The sequence below is a fragment of the Protopterus annectens genome, chromosome 3.part1 (genome assembly GCF_019279795.1).
Source record: "Protopterus annectens isolate FY-2018-M chromosome 3.part1, PAN1.0, whole genome shotgun sequence".
Lineage (NCBI taxonomy): Eukaryota > Metazoa > Chordata > Ceratodontiformes > Protopteridae > Protopterus > Protopterus annectens.
In genome coordinates, this window is record NC_056732.1 from 1,459,335,323 (window position 1) to 1,459,350,322 (window position 15,000).

The 15,000-nt window shown below is 40.7% G+C and overlaps 1 protein-coding gene across 2 annotated transcripts in view; it reads right to left on the bottom strand.

Annotated features, from left to right (window-relative positions):
* Nucleotides 1–15,000, bottom strand: part of STEAP1 (STEAP family member 1) — a 131,819-nt gene that overhangs the window by 92,032 nt on the left and 24,787 nt on the right. The window contains exon 2 of one of the 2 annotated variants that reach the window (XM_044067993.1): nt 9,710–9,835. The exons of the other annotated variant lie outside the window; for it this stretch is intronic. The gene's annotated coding sequence lies outside the window, so the exon portion shown is untranslated. The remainder of the gene's footprint in view (nt 1–9,709; nt 9,836–15,000) is intronic. 2 annotated transcript variants of the gene reach the window in all.

A 15,000-nucleotide genomic window follows, 5' to 3' on the forward strand; every position in this document is an offset into this window, starting at 1 on the left:
ACATTTTTGAGAAACATTTTCTTTTTAAATTTCTAGCAGTTAATTTGGGTATTATACATAGTACTAAATCCAAATTATGGGTAAATATACCCCAAAATGTGGCTGTATAAAATCATTTACAAGCCATTAACTTAGAATAGTGAGGAGCTTCAGAGAAAAATGAGAGATGGTTTTACATTATTCACCAGACAATCAACAGATAAGAGTATTGTAGTAAATGGAAAATCTTTGAAGCATTATCACCATTGTGAGAAATGATAAGAAAGCCCCAGAATTTACCTGTGTGAAATGAAACAGTTTCAAAAACTAGTTAGAAACTAAGACAAATGCAGGCTTAAGTAAGATATAAAAAATAATTTTTCTATGTACTCTGTCATTTCTGGAGATATATAATGACCAATGCTAGTGTCTTACATAAGACAAGTGGAAAAACAGAGTTCAAACAAGTATTTCACTTGTTAATTCAGAAAATTTAGTTTATGTAGCAAAGTGCGATGGTTGTTTGGCATATTATGTAGGCGAAATAGTAAGAATAAATACTATTGATTAGAATAAGAGATCTTTTGTACTCGGTTAAAGTAAAAAAATAGAGAGAGAGAGAGAGAGAGAGAGAGAGAGAGAGAGAGTGAAAGAGAGAGGTAGGCAAATAAATAAATAAAATGCCTTATTTGGCCACACAGAAATTTTAAAGCCTATTTTTTTATTAGAAAAGGCACAATTGGATGAGAAGTGGGGAGATTTTTAATGTAATTTTAGAAAGAAAGGATATGCAGCATAATTGTGGAAATATATATGTCTGAAAAGTCATACTGCATGGAGAGAGTGACAGAAAATGGACCAGGTTATTGGAGCAGGTCACAGAAGTTGTGAGAACAGAAAGCTTTAAATTAAATTGAGATAGAATAATTACGGAAATGACTCAGGGGTCAACAATAAAGGGCTAGTTGCAGTATTCAGACAGACTAGATAGACCTGATTGACTCCTTCTTTCACAATAATTATACACATATAAGTTTTCCATTTGTAATCTTCATTTAAATGCAAACAATTATGATATGGTTTAACAATACCAGTGCTTGCAAGTGTCAGCAAGCAGAAAAAGTAAACAATGGATTAGTCAATTACGTGCAGTTTGTCAGAACATTGCATTTCACAACTTCTTAGGAAAAAGAATAGTGACCTTGTGGAGTTAGAAATCCACAGATTTTCCTCTCACTTCATCTGACCTCAGGTCTGACCCCTATTCTTCCCCTATTAGCCCATTCACTGACTCTGATTTATGGCATAGCTCCAGTGTCACCTAGTGCAGAGCTGTCTCCATTAAATGAGAACAACCTGAAATGGTCTTTGGCTATTAGAAAGAGAGAGAGTGAGACAGGAAGAAAGAGTGAAGCAATGCATATAATGTGACCAAGATATCCTCATATAATTTGATCAAGATATGCCCAAAAGGCCTGTAGCCTTAATTTATAAAAATGCTCTGTTTGCTAGAGGGGTTCCTTGCCATGAATATAGTGGATGCATAAAAGCGAATTTATTTTAAACACATCATCTGGGTCATTTTTGAAAATAGCACATATATTCACATTTTCAGTAAAAACATGGGTGCTCTATACTAAGGGAAATAAGTGAACCAGACAGAGGGTTATGCATACTGTTTGATGTACAAAAGCCAGGACAAATCTTCAATGTGTTACAGCCTTCAGATTAACTGTAAGACGTTAATAAAGATATTGTTAAAGTGCACTCTTAGGCAGCAGAATGACTTGACTTTTCTACTAATCATACGGTCATAGGTTCATAGGTCAGTAATAGGCAGTTGGTCTGAGAAGCATTTCAAGCATAGCCAAAAAACTCTAGTAAAAACTTCTTCTAGCCTCAAGGAGGGCAAGATAAGATGAACTAGTTGAGAATTTGAGGCTGCCCATCCAATTATCTAGGCCCCTCTTGAAGGTAACAAGGGCACTACACTGCTTGACATGTAATGGAAGTTTGTTCCAAAGGTGTGTGACATGTTCATAAGATCATAGGAGGTTACTAGGCTTTTGGCCCTGAGGCCCTTATAAGCCTAGCCAAGAGTTTAGCCCATGTTTAGACAAGCCAGCACCCAAAGCCACTGTCCAGCAGGGACACAGGTAGAATCCCAGGGATGTATTTTCTGTTTCCCATCCAGTTATTCAGGTTGTGCTTAAAAAGGGATAATGAGATTCTTTGCTTGACGTGGAGACGGAGTCTGTTCCACAGATGAGGGAGTCTCTGGGACACAAATCTGTTCTGCTAACAAGTCCTATTGATATCACAGATTAGGTTGAGGTTGCACAAGCGGGTTGCTCGAGTGGAGCTTGACTTGTGGATATGCAGCAGTCCCATCAAGGTGGGGTCTGAGATTGCTTTATATGCCAAACAGAGGTCATCCCTGAGGAGTCTGTATGAAACTGAGTAGAGGGATAGAGCTTTTAGCCTAACTGTGTAGGGTAGATGTTTGAGGCCCTGGATTCTCCTGGTGAGGAATCTCTGTGGTCTTTCCAGCTGCTGCATGTTGTTTGCGAGGTACATGGGGGTATTGCACTCAATAATTGGCCTTATAAGGGAAGAATACAGGGAAGTTATGACCTCTTTGTCCATGGATGAGATACCTTTACTTAAGAGGTGGGCCATGTAGAAAGCTTTTCGTACAGTGGAAGCAACATGGTGATCAAAAGTCAGGATGCTATTAACCCGGGTGCCCAAATCCCTCACTACTGATTGTGTACTTATTTGTTGAGATGTGAATCTGTCATGCCAATGCATCATATTTATCTGCTGATGAAGGTATAGTTCATTTAATGGACTATTTGATGTATGGTTAGTTGTTTGAAGGAATAGGAGAACCAATACTGTTGGATTTTTAATGGCATGAAAGGTTAGAAAATAGATCCCTGTGAAGGAGTCTGTAAGAGACTGATTAAAGAGAAAGGGCTGCCAGTCTTCCAGATAACTACGGTTTTGGAGGCACAGTTCCTTTTAGTTATGACTGTCTGAGGTAGGTCAGAACAAACTAAAAAGTACTTAACTGGGCAGCCAATGCCCAGACAGACTTATCACAGTGAAACTATGATGCAGAAGATAGAAATGTGCATTCCCAAAAAGCCAAGCTGCTTATAACAGCCCTTGAATGAATGCTGAGAAAGCTGACCATTTTGTAGGTATTTCAGTCAGCTGAAACTATAGAAATTAACAGCTAAGGAGTCCATGCATTAAATTCCTTCTAAATGATGCAAAGCCGCATATGATTCAATCTAAACCGAAATGTAGCATAAGACTTGTACCTTTTCTGAGTCTTCCCCAAATAATTACTTGAACCAAACAGTTTTCAGTTCTTTTATATTTATAAATAAATAAGTAAATAGAGAATAAACACACAGGGGAAACAACAGTTTTGTGTACCGTGTGTATGTATATGTCTAAACTAATCACTTTAAAAAATGATGTGCGCATCAAACTGAAACCTAAGAAATGAGCTCATTTTCTGCTTCAACCATTTGCCTTAGCTGATTTCTCACAGACGAATAAAGTGAACAGTGCTAACTGCTGCCTGTGTAAATATTCCCTTTTCTTGGCTGTATACTTTCTCCGCTTAAATAACAAGTACATTATTACAGCACTGCAGGAACAGATTCTCCTTTGTTCGTTTTCATTGGATTTAAGCTACTATTTTTCCAAGAAGTTCAACCACATGGTTGCAGTAGAAATTGACTAACTGAGATTTTGTATTCCTTGTCCATGTCAGTAAAATGCTTTAGAGACAGTATCATTGCAGCATGCTCTGTGACGAATTAGTCTAGGGGTTATGATTTTCCAACTTTGCGTCTTGAAAATAGTTCAGAGGATTAAGGCTAGTAGCTGTTTCCTATGTTACATTATTTAAGTTCCTCTGCCTTTATTTGCCTACTGTATGACACTGAGCAAGTCATTTAACCAGACATTGCTTTGGGATAGTTGGATTTTGGGACAGGCTCTTTAATGATTTACTGGACTGAATGCCTAGTAACTACCTATAACAGCTATCGGCTAAATTGCCTCCTTGTCAGTTAGTGCAAGGGTGAGCTTTTAGTACCTCATCTCTTTTGTTTTGTTCTGGTCAATCTAAAGAGCTTATTTAGTGAGACAAGAAATACTAACAGATACTGATCAGCCAAGCACATTGCTATTAACTCTTTGATTCAGAAAAAGTTGCTATAAATGGCAAGCCTTACCATGAGTGGACAACCCCTCTCAATAACCCTTTGTGAATAAGAGACCACCTTACCACAGTGATTCCTTCAAGCGGAAAACATCAGTGTAGGGAGTGGTCCTGCTGGCCATGGTACATGGTAATGAGGCAGTCTGGGGGAATGGCTAATGCTGACTAGCAATGTACTCTCCAGAAAAATGCCTATGTCTCCTGATGCACACTGTTGAGCAATTTCAGAGAACTGGTTGGTCATTTAAGTTACTATTATCGGCCAAAAACTTTAACTTAGACAAGTCAATGGGAGAAGCTGTTGTGCAGGTAAGTTCAGAGAAATTATGCAGAGTCATAGGGGTGGGGTTGTTTGTGAGTCTGTGTATGTTGTGTTAGTGTACGTGCTTGTCTGCATGGGTATGAATGGAATCAGATGATCCTGTATGCTTGTGTTATTGGGTTTCTGCCTGGGTGGTCACAGTAGGGGCGAGTTAGATAACAAATCAAGAGTATGGAAGTGTGTGTGTGTGTGTGTGTGTGTGTGTGTGTGTGTGTGTGTGTGTGTGTGTGTGTGTGTGTGTGTGTGCATCTTTGTTGGAGTATGCATGTGGGTAAATGGGTATGTGTCTGAACCAGTATGGGAGGCATGTATGATGTTGAGTAGATGTGTGTCTCTATACATGTGTGTGTGTGTGTGTTTGTGTGTGTGTGTGTGTGTGTGTGTGTGTGTGTGTGTGTGTGTGTGTGTGTGTGTGTGTGTGTGCCTCTCTGTGTCTTTGTGCCTTTGTGTGTGTGTGTGTGTTTGTGTGTGTGCATGCACGCGCGCACGCGCGTGTGTGTGTGTGTGTGTGTGTGCGTGTGTGCGTGTGTGCGTGTGTGTGTGTGTGCGTGCACATGCACTTGCATATGGGAGGATATCTGTGTCAATTTTGTGTATCTGCCTAAGTGAAGTATGTGTAGCATATAAATCTTCCCTGCTATATTTTCTGTTCATTGTAAGGCTACCTGCATGCACATCTTCATACCAGACCTACCCCCCCTTCCTAGATACTCCTTGAGTCCTCACAAGCCTCTCTTATCTTTGATAATTCCACTCATTTAATTTCCTACCCCTACTGTCTTTATCCTTCCAATTTTTTCAACTTCTAGCCAGCTTCTTCATCTCTACTGATCTGTTCCTACCCTACTCTAGCCTAACGATAACAAGTTTGTCTGCTCTCACATTCACCTTCACTCTCCCCTGTGAAGTACTGTGTGACTACTTTCTCAGCTGCTTTTCTGCTGATACACACATTATTTTTCTTCTGTCCTGCAGCTTCCTCTATACTGGCACAAACCGCTCCATTCCCCTACCCTACCCCCAGTCCCACTCTCACATCAATTTGCTTTATAGGTAGCCACCACAGCCCCACCCCAGGCCCCGCTTCCTGCATACACCATCCTATCAAAAGTCACCCCACCTACCTTCACCCCTCCTACTTCTACATACCTACCTTACACCATCCCCATACTTATCAACCCCAATAACCCTGATCTTTCAGTCCCTCCTCCCACCCACCTAGTCCTCCTTCCCTAAGTTCCTACTTAATATCCCACTCTTTTCCCAGTGATCCAGTCAGACTACTAAACATCTTCCCAACCTTACTCTTCACCTCCCCCTCTTGTTACTTTGACTGACACTACCTCACATTCCTTATATCTCCATAAGTCTTTTAACTCCTCATCCACTTAACCTTATACCTGCCAACATGTTGTTTCCTTCTCCCTCCTCCTCACGTCTCTCCATCGTCTTATCCTCCCTTCTTCTACTTATCTGTAAGTTAATCTCATTTCACACACACCTAATCCTTCACCCCAACTCTCCAACAGCCTCTCATTATCTTACACACTCCAACACACATCACTGCTTTCCTATATCACCCTCACTCTTCTCCTCTTCTGAACTCAATCTCCCCAAAATCAAACTAGCTCTCAAAATTCACCCAGCATACAGAATAAAACAGAAAAGCAACTCCCCCTATCCATTTCTATCTCTTCTCTTGCTCTCTCTCTTAATATCCCCCTTCTCTCTAGGGATGTCCACCCCAACCCTAGCCCACCAACTATGCAAACTACACCTTTCACCTCCACTTATTCCCCTCTGAACACTACTAAACTTCCTCTCAAGCATTGGTCCTTTTACTCTATTAACATCCACAGTATCCTTAATAAGATAACAGCATTTCACTCATGGATAGAACAACACAGTCCTGATGTAGTTACTCTCTCAGAGACCTGGCTTAAACCGCACAACAAAGACAACAATTTTCTCCCCCCAGGATACAACATTCTACGCCTTGATAGACCTGATAAGAAAGGTGAAGGTGCTGCTATTCTTTACTCAGACATCGTGACCCTAACCCCCTACCTAATCCTGTTCCTTCCTTTCACCCAGCTGAGCTCCTTATAGCCAACTTTAAACCAAACAACCACAAAACCCTATCTATAGTTGCCATCTATATACCATCTGGCAATAACATATCCCTACTTGAACAGATTCTCAATTGGCTATCAGACCATATCCACAATGAGACCATTATCCTGGGTGACTTTAATATCAACTGGATTTCCATTACCACCATCTCCCATACCATTTTCATTAACCTTTATGGGTACACCCAACTCATCTCCTCTCCCACTTTCCATAAGAAATCCACCAATTCTAGCTCCATCATTGACTGGATTCTTGTTTCCAAGCCTAACCTTTATCATCTACAAGAAACACTGCCTGACTCCATCAGCAACCACTGCTCAATACGAACCCCCTGAGTCTCCCACCACATTTCCAAACCCCACAAATTCAAAGAATGCTGGAAACTGTCTACCTTCAACCCCGAGACATTTGACAACCTTCTGTCTGAAACAGACAGGTCTACCCTATTTACTTTACCTCTCGACGATGCGGTCTCATACTTTAATTGCACCTTCCTTAATATAGAAATTCCCTTGCTCATCCACGTTCTGTCATAGTAAAATCCCATACCTCCCCCTGGCTCACTAACTCAACTCGGTTACTTATACAAAAAAGAGACGCTGCCTGGAAACTCTGGCAAAAGACAAAATCTATCTCCCACTTACAAAACTTTCAGGAACTTCAAAATCTCACTAAAAAAGACATTAATGATGACAAAAAAAATTCTACTATCAACCACAGACTACCCAATCCAAAACCCCCCCAAATTTTTGGAACACTATCAAACAAATCATCGACCCTGGTAATTCATCTTCACCCAACCCCTGCCCCAACAACTCACCACTCAAAACTGCAACCATCTTCAATTCCTATTTCATCAACACCATAACTAAACTTATGCAGTCCTCTCCCCCACCCTTTCCCCCACAATCTACAACTCCCTCCCCTCCCACACCCCATCCCTATCCACCAAAAACTCCCTCCCTAGAAAATTCCCCTTCTCTCTAAAGCCAGTTCCCTACAAGCTACATTAAAAAACTCTTCCTTAAGCTTAAACCCTGCTTTCCATCAGCAGACAACCTTCCATCTCTCTCCCTAAAACTTGCTGCTACATCAGTGGCATACACAGTCTTTATCCTAATTAACTGCACCATCTCTGAATCATCTGTTCCTACACTATGGAAAAAATTCTATACAATTCCCATTCACAAAGGTGGCAATTTATCAGAACTTTCAAACTTTTGACCAATTGCTATACTTTCCTCCCTCTCCAAATTACTAACTCCTAGCCCACCTCTTACAAGGTAACCTGATCACCCCCCACCCAGCATGTCTTCAACCCATACTATACCACCTCCACTGCTCTCATCTCCTTTGCCAACACTATTTCCCTAGCCAGAGATGATGATAAACTCATGCCCTGCCTATTTCTGAATCTGTCTAAAGCTTTTGATACTGTCTCACATCATATCTTCCTCTCTAAACTCTCTCAACTTAACCTTTCCACAGCTACTATATCCTAGTTTAACAGCTACCTTTCAGACTGGCACCAATCTGTCAAATGGCTCTCTGCTCTCTCCCCCTTTCTCCCAACCAAAACCTGCGTCCCACAAGGCTCCATTTTTGGACCCCTCCTTTTTAATATCTTTACCAATGAACTCCACAAATCCTGTCCCCAGTCATCCCTCATACAGTACACTGACGACTCCACCATTATAACCATAGCTGACAACCCCACCAAACTTTAACTCTTACACAATCATCTTTCAACCTCACAGAAGCCTGGCTTACAAAAAACAACTCATACTGAAACCCCCCGAAAAAAAACTCATACTCTTCCTCCCCAAACACCTCTAAAACCTTAAAACCTCTTTCAACATCTCTTCACTCAACAACATCACAATCTCTCCTGAAAACCAAACGAAGCTCCTCAGAGTTATCATTGATGACATGCTGAAATTTGATCTTCACATTCATCAATGCATTAAGAAAACCCATAAAAAGCTTGCCCTTCTTTGCAGAAGCAAAAGGTTCCTTACCCCTGCCTCTAGAAAAACACTAGCCAATGCTTATCTCCTTCCCAACCTCTTCTATAGCTCACATATCTTTACTAACCTTCAGTTTACTCTTGTCTCCAAACTTGAATCTACCTGTAACAAAGTCACCCACTTTGCTGTTAACTTGTCCTCCAAATCTCACCACTGTCTGGCACTCAGTTCACTTAACTGGCTGGAGTTCCCAAACCACGTCAAACTATCCCAATTTCACACTATTCACTCCATCATCAATAGACCCTTTGACTGTCCAAGCATCTCCTCACTTGTCTCACCCTATAACCTAGCCATCCTCTCAGGAGCTCTGACCAACACCTTCTTCAAATACATAAACCTAACAAATCTGTAGGACAGAATCTTTATAGCTACCACCATCTCCCACCATCCAATGGAACAAGCTTCCCTTGACCCTAAGAAGCATATCCAGGCCCAGACCTATATATTTAAGAACTCACTCAAACAATACCTAATCAACCTCAGGATTTATGCCTCTAATCTCCTTCCTTGAATCTAGTCCTACTCTGGCTCACTCCTCTTCTCTCCTGTCTTCCTCCTCATGTTCTATTTACTATCCTTTTGTATATGTCACTTATATTACTATCTGCTTCAAACACTAACTATGATTAAACCTGTCCTGCCATCATCATTTAAATGCTTCTACTGACAATCACACTGCATCACTCACTTACTGTATTCCTAATCTGTTATAGTTTGTTTTTGCCTTGAGCCTTGTTTTTCTCATCGTATGGCACATGTACTGTAATGTTGATCTTTGTTATTATCTGTACTTTGGGCTTTTCTCCCCGGACATCCGCTGAAAAAGGGCTTTGGCCCAGTCGGACTATCCCAGTCAACAAATGCCAAATAAATAAATAAATAAATAACTTGATTACACCATGACCAGTGGACTATGATTCAGAGACATGCAAACTAGCAGCTAATAAGGTCTTCCTCACTGAGCATGAATCACATTTTTAGTGATCTTGTAATTTAACCTACCTGTAGTAGCACTTTACATGACTGTGAGCAGGTTCTTCTGAATCCCAGCCAGTGTCTTAAACTTCAAAGCATGTTAACAATGAATGAATGAATGAATGCAGAAGCTGATTGGATCATGAGAGAAAGCTGCAATGTAAATGCACAAAATAAGACAGCTATGTTTTAACATTTAGTTAATAAATTAAGCAGCGTTAAATTAGTGCCGAACATTTTACAGTTTTTCTTCGCTAAAAGAGCAACAGTTTTTTTCTCATCTGTCAGTGAAATTTTAAGACAGCATAAGCATGTACAAGACTGAAGCATGAACCTAAATCTGCTTAATAAATGCACCACTAATGTTGATTGTTTTTCTGTGTTTAAATGCCATTAGTAAAAGTTCATATTGTTGTATTAAGCTTATCTGAACTTTTGCCGATTAGATGTTATGTAAGAACCAGACAACCCTCCCATAACATTCTTTGTTCTACTTCATAGTTTGGTACTAAGATAACTGCCCTTGCAAGCCATTTTAAGCCTAGCCAATTATCCCTTGTGAGACTCAAACCCTGCACCTTGTGTTTGTAAGGCAAACACCTTAGCCATTAAGCCACATTCCCAACCCTGTAATCTGTAATCCTGGATTACTGTAATCCTGGAATGTTGTATCTTGCTGTTTTTTTTTTTTTTTTTTTGCCTCTTTATTTTATGGCTTAAATAAAGCATGAATGTAGACTTAATATCTTAGTGAATAAAACTTAGCCTCACTTTTCTATCAAAAAGAGGCTGGATCAAATCTAATAAATAACTCCTGCTTTCCTTTTTTGTGTCTCCCTGTATATACTCCTGCAATCCCAGCAGCATGGGCACCCCTGAGATTATAGACTATGGATAAGGGAACTTAAGTCAGATACTCTGTTCATGGTATATATGTGGGAGATTGGAACAGTTCTTAATTTTCTGTCTCTTGCAAGGCACTTAAAAGTAGCTTAGACCCCAATGATATAATCCTAGAAACACACGGGTTATAAACTGCCACAGCCACCCAGGCTCCCTGTGCCTGTGGATGCATGTACATCAGATGATAAACATAGGATAATTAGAATCTTCAAGATTAACCTCTCTAGTTCTGTCAGCTGGCCTTTCAGCATTGACTTCAAGAACACAACAAAAATGTTCGATTTTTTTTCCTTATCTGTCCTCCCATTCTTGTACTCTGTTCCTTTTACAGCTAGCCATTTGGAACTGCAAAATCCCAAACAATTGGAATATTGCTAGAATAACCTTCATTCTAAAGTATAAGACTGTGTGCTTACTTGTGTTTGGGTTTCACATACATTATGTAGGCCCAGTCTCAGTCTTCTAAAACATACAATGGCAATACCCAGATTTGCTCTGAGCTACTGCACAATGGTACCTCCTATACCAAGCCAATGGATATTGCCAGTATACTGGCCGACAGATTCAGTGCCAACTTTACCCCCCCCCCCCAAAGGACTAATCACAATACCAGTAGATTGCCAGGCACCCAGTATTACTGCTGCACAGGTTAAAATAGCACTGTCCAAGGCCAAGAATACAGCTTCTATGGGACCTAACAATATACCTGGTTGTGTTCTACATGAACTACAGAGTGAACTGGCACCTCACCTGTGTGCCCTCTTCAATCACAGCCTCACCTCAGGCTTTGACCCTGCTGAATGGTGCACTGCTACAGTCATCCCTCTCCACAAAGGAGGAGTGACTACAGGACTATCGCCCCATTAGCCTGATGAGTCTGATATGCAAAGCTATGGAACGCATCATCATGGACCTAATAAACAAGGATATAGGGAATCTCCAAACTCTAGATCGCACACAGTTTGGTTTTGTGAAGGGTAGATCATGCCTGCTCAACTTGGTCAACTTCTTTGAGTCAGTCACCAGAGCTGTGGATGAAGGCAAGGTGGTTCATACAGCCTACCTTGACCTGGCCAAGGCTTTTGATACCATTCCCCATTCAGGAATCATTGAAAAACTCACTAAGCTTGGCATCAACCCCTATATCACTAAGTGGGTTGCAAACTGGCTCACAGATAGAACCCACAGTGTGAAAGTGGTTGACTTCAAGTCAGACTGCCAATTAGTCATGAATGGAGTCCCACATGGTTCGGTCCTGGGTCCTCTCCTGTTTGGTATCTACTTGTCTGAAGTCCAGGCCAACATGAATGGACTCTGGCTGACAAAATTTGCAGACGATTGCAAGATTAGAGCTATTATTAACTCCCCAAGTGATGTTGACCATACAGAATGGCCTCACTGTGACCAATGACTGGTGTTAGAACCATGGCCTTAAGATCAATGCCAAAAAATGTGTCATCATTCCCTTTGGGAAAAACCTGGTTCCCATGCACTACCACATTGATGGTAGTCCTCTGAACACAGAAGATGTTATAAGAGATCTGGGAACACAGGTTGACAGCAACCTCTCTTTTGATCACCACATTGTCACTGTGGTCAGAAAGTCCTTCTATGTGGCACATCTCATTACTGAGGGTTTTGCATCCAGGAAGAAAGAGGTCATTGTCTCCCTCTACTCTTCCCCCATTAGGCCAGTCATCGAGTACAATGCTCCATTTGGCATGTACCTCACTAGACACCTGCAACAACTGGAGAGGCTGCAAAAGTACCTCACAAAGAGGATCCTACACCTTAAACATCACTTGTCCTATATGGACAGACTCAAAAAACTCCAACTATTCTCTGTCTCATATTGCCTACTCAGTGGCAATCTCTGCTTGACTTACAAAGCCATGTCTAACCCAGCTCTGTTAGAAATGCTACATCTAAAGAAATCCCAATCCCTCCGCACCACACACTCCAGAGACCTCAACCTTATTACCACAATTAACAGAACATGTTGGAGGCACAGGTTCATAACCCAGAGACTGACCATGCTATGGAACAGACTTCCCATACATGTCAAGCAGAGCACCTCGATGACCCTCTTCAAGAGAAATCTTGATGAGTGGATGGGAAACAGAAAATTCACCCTGGGGATAACTCCAGTGGCTCTACTCAACAGAGGCACTGGGAACTAAAGTCAGGTGGCACTATGCCAGGGTAATCCTATGGCTAGGCTTGTAAAGACCCCAGGGCCATTAGCCTAGTACACACCTATGAACCATAATAACAACTCAGACTGGCTTCAGTAGGAGAAATGCACAGTCTGATTACGAGACACAATGCACGTCTGTCTCACATGTCATTACAAACTTTGTCAGGTGTATGCTTTTCCTTGTAATACATCTGTTCTACTAACATGCTCACAGCTAATATATCACTATACTTGATCAGACAGCTCTCATAACCATGACTCTGTCATTATACTTGTTAGTCTAAATGTAGCTACAGAAGGACTAATGAATCTTTATTTTCTAAAAAAAGGCTATTGCTATATTTCCCATAACTTCTCTTGTAACTGCAAACTTAAGGTCATAGTTGGCTTTCTGTCTAATGACACTTGTTGAGAACTGTGTTTCTTCTTACTAGTAGTCATAAAGCCAGACTGAGCCATTATCGCTACAGGGTTTACATCTCTAAATGACTGTAAAAAGCTTCACTGTTTGTTGCTTACATTTATTAATTCATTGAAGTGATACTGAACTCACCCAAGGTCCTTGAGCCAGCTCCATTGACCAAACTCAGTCACAGCAAGCACTTTTCAACCCAAATGTGAGCATTACGATAATTCACTTACATAGCACAATTAGAACATAAACAGACCCGATAAGACCATGTTTGCACTGTTACTAAAGGAAAACAAATACAGTTGAACAAATGACAACTTAAAACTTAAATTATGAAATTTATTGAAAAACATTTGCAGCAGCATGCGCCTGAGACTACTGCTGGTGTGTAACTACATTACATTTCTTCATTTGAGATTTAGATGCTTCTATTATTTCTTCATTTTTTGTTCTTATTCTATTACAGTTTGTTTCATTTTACCATTTTGTTTTACCTTACATTTTTTTCCTTGCTTTTTAAAAGTCCTCAGCTAGGGTCAGTTTGAAAAAAAAATCATTTTCCATTCCCTGATTGCAAAGGAATTAAATCTAGCTAATTTAGTGTGTGTATGTGTGTGTGTGTGTGTGTGTGTGTGTGTGTGGGGGTCTGAGAAGTAGGATTTCTTATTTAGGGCAAGCAGAACAGGAAAGGACTAAATGTATTGAATTTTTCCAAACTACTAAATACCTGTTGTACTGCTCAATAGCTGTTGTGCTTTTAAACCTGGTGGCTTTGAGTTGCCCGTCCCTACTGTAAATCTGACTATGTATACTCCTTCCATTCTCATCTCATCTTATACTACTGGGTACTAAAGATCCAACTGGGAAGGGCCTCTCTTTAGACTTGTGTAGCTTCATATCATCCCATTAACTTAGTGCACACTGTAATACTCAGAGTATTAATCCCTTTTTCCATTTTACTTTTAAAATCGGTAACATCTGGAGAGTTTAAGAACTGCATCTTAAGAATCGGCTTGGAATTAATGCTTTTGTTTTCCTCCTGTGAGAGAAAGAGTAGAGAGACATTATTTCCTAGCCTTTCAAGAGATTATCCATCACTGGACAGCCTGAAATTGCTTTTAGTATCCAGTTTGGGGTTAATGCTACTGCTTTGTTCCTAGTGAGAGAAGGAGTTGATGGGACATTGATTAGTGTGGGTCCCTTACTGGGCAGTGTGTATGTGACTTCCCTGATTGGCCTGGCTACAGTTTTGGTGAGAACCCCTTGAGGGCCTTTGTGCAACTTGGCTTTCTATTGTGTTGAGCTGCTGAAAATGCTACCCAAGGACTCTAGCAAGAGGAGAGTATAGCAAGTGTACTGAATCCAGTGACATCTGGGTCACTACTACTTCTCAGGAAGCAGCTTGCGATTAGCATTAATGTTTTGCTTCTGATTCCTAGCTGTGTGCAGCTGTGGGGAGACCAGCACAAATACTCAGGTAGTAGTGAAAAGATGAATCACAATTATTCATTATTCTTGGTGGGCCTAATTCCTTCTTTTCACTAAGTACTACTAGCTTAGCTAATATAAACTTAACTGAAGAGTATCACCCTAAATACGTCATCCACAAATCTTCAGGGTCTACTATAATAGTCCTTCTCCAACCACCAAGTACTGTGATGATGTCTATTCATCCACCCTCTGTCAACATGGATTAATGATCTGCTGTAACTCAGTCTGTGGCCATTCTGATCACATTAGATGTTCTAAGGCAGTTTAGTAACCATCTTATTCTTACCGATTGTTCACTTCTTCTAGCAGTTGATA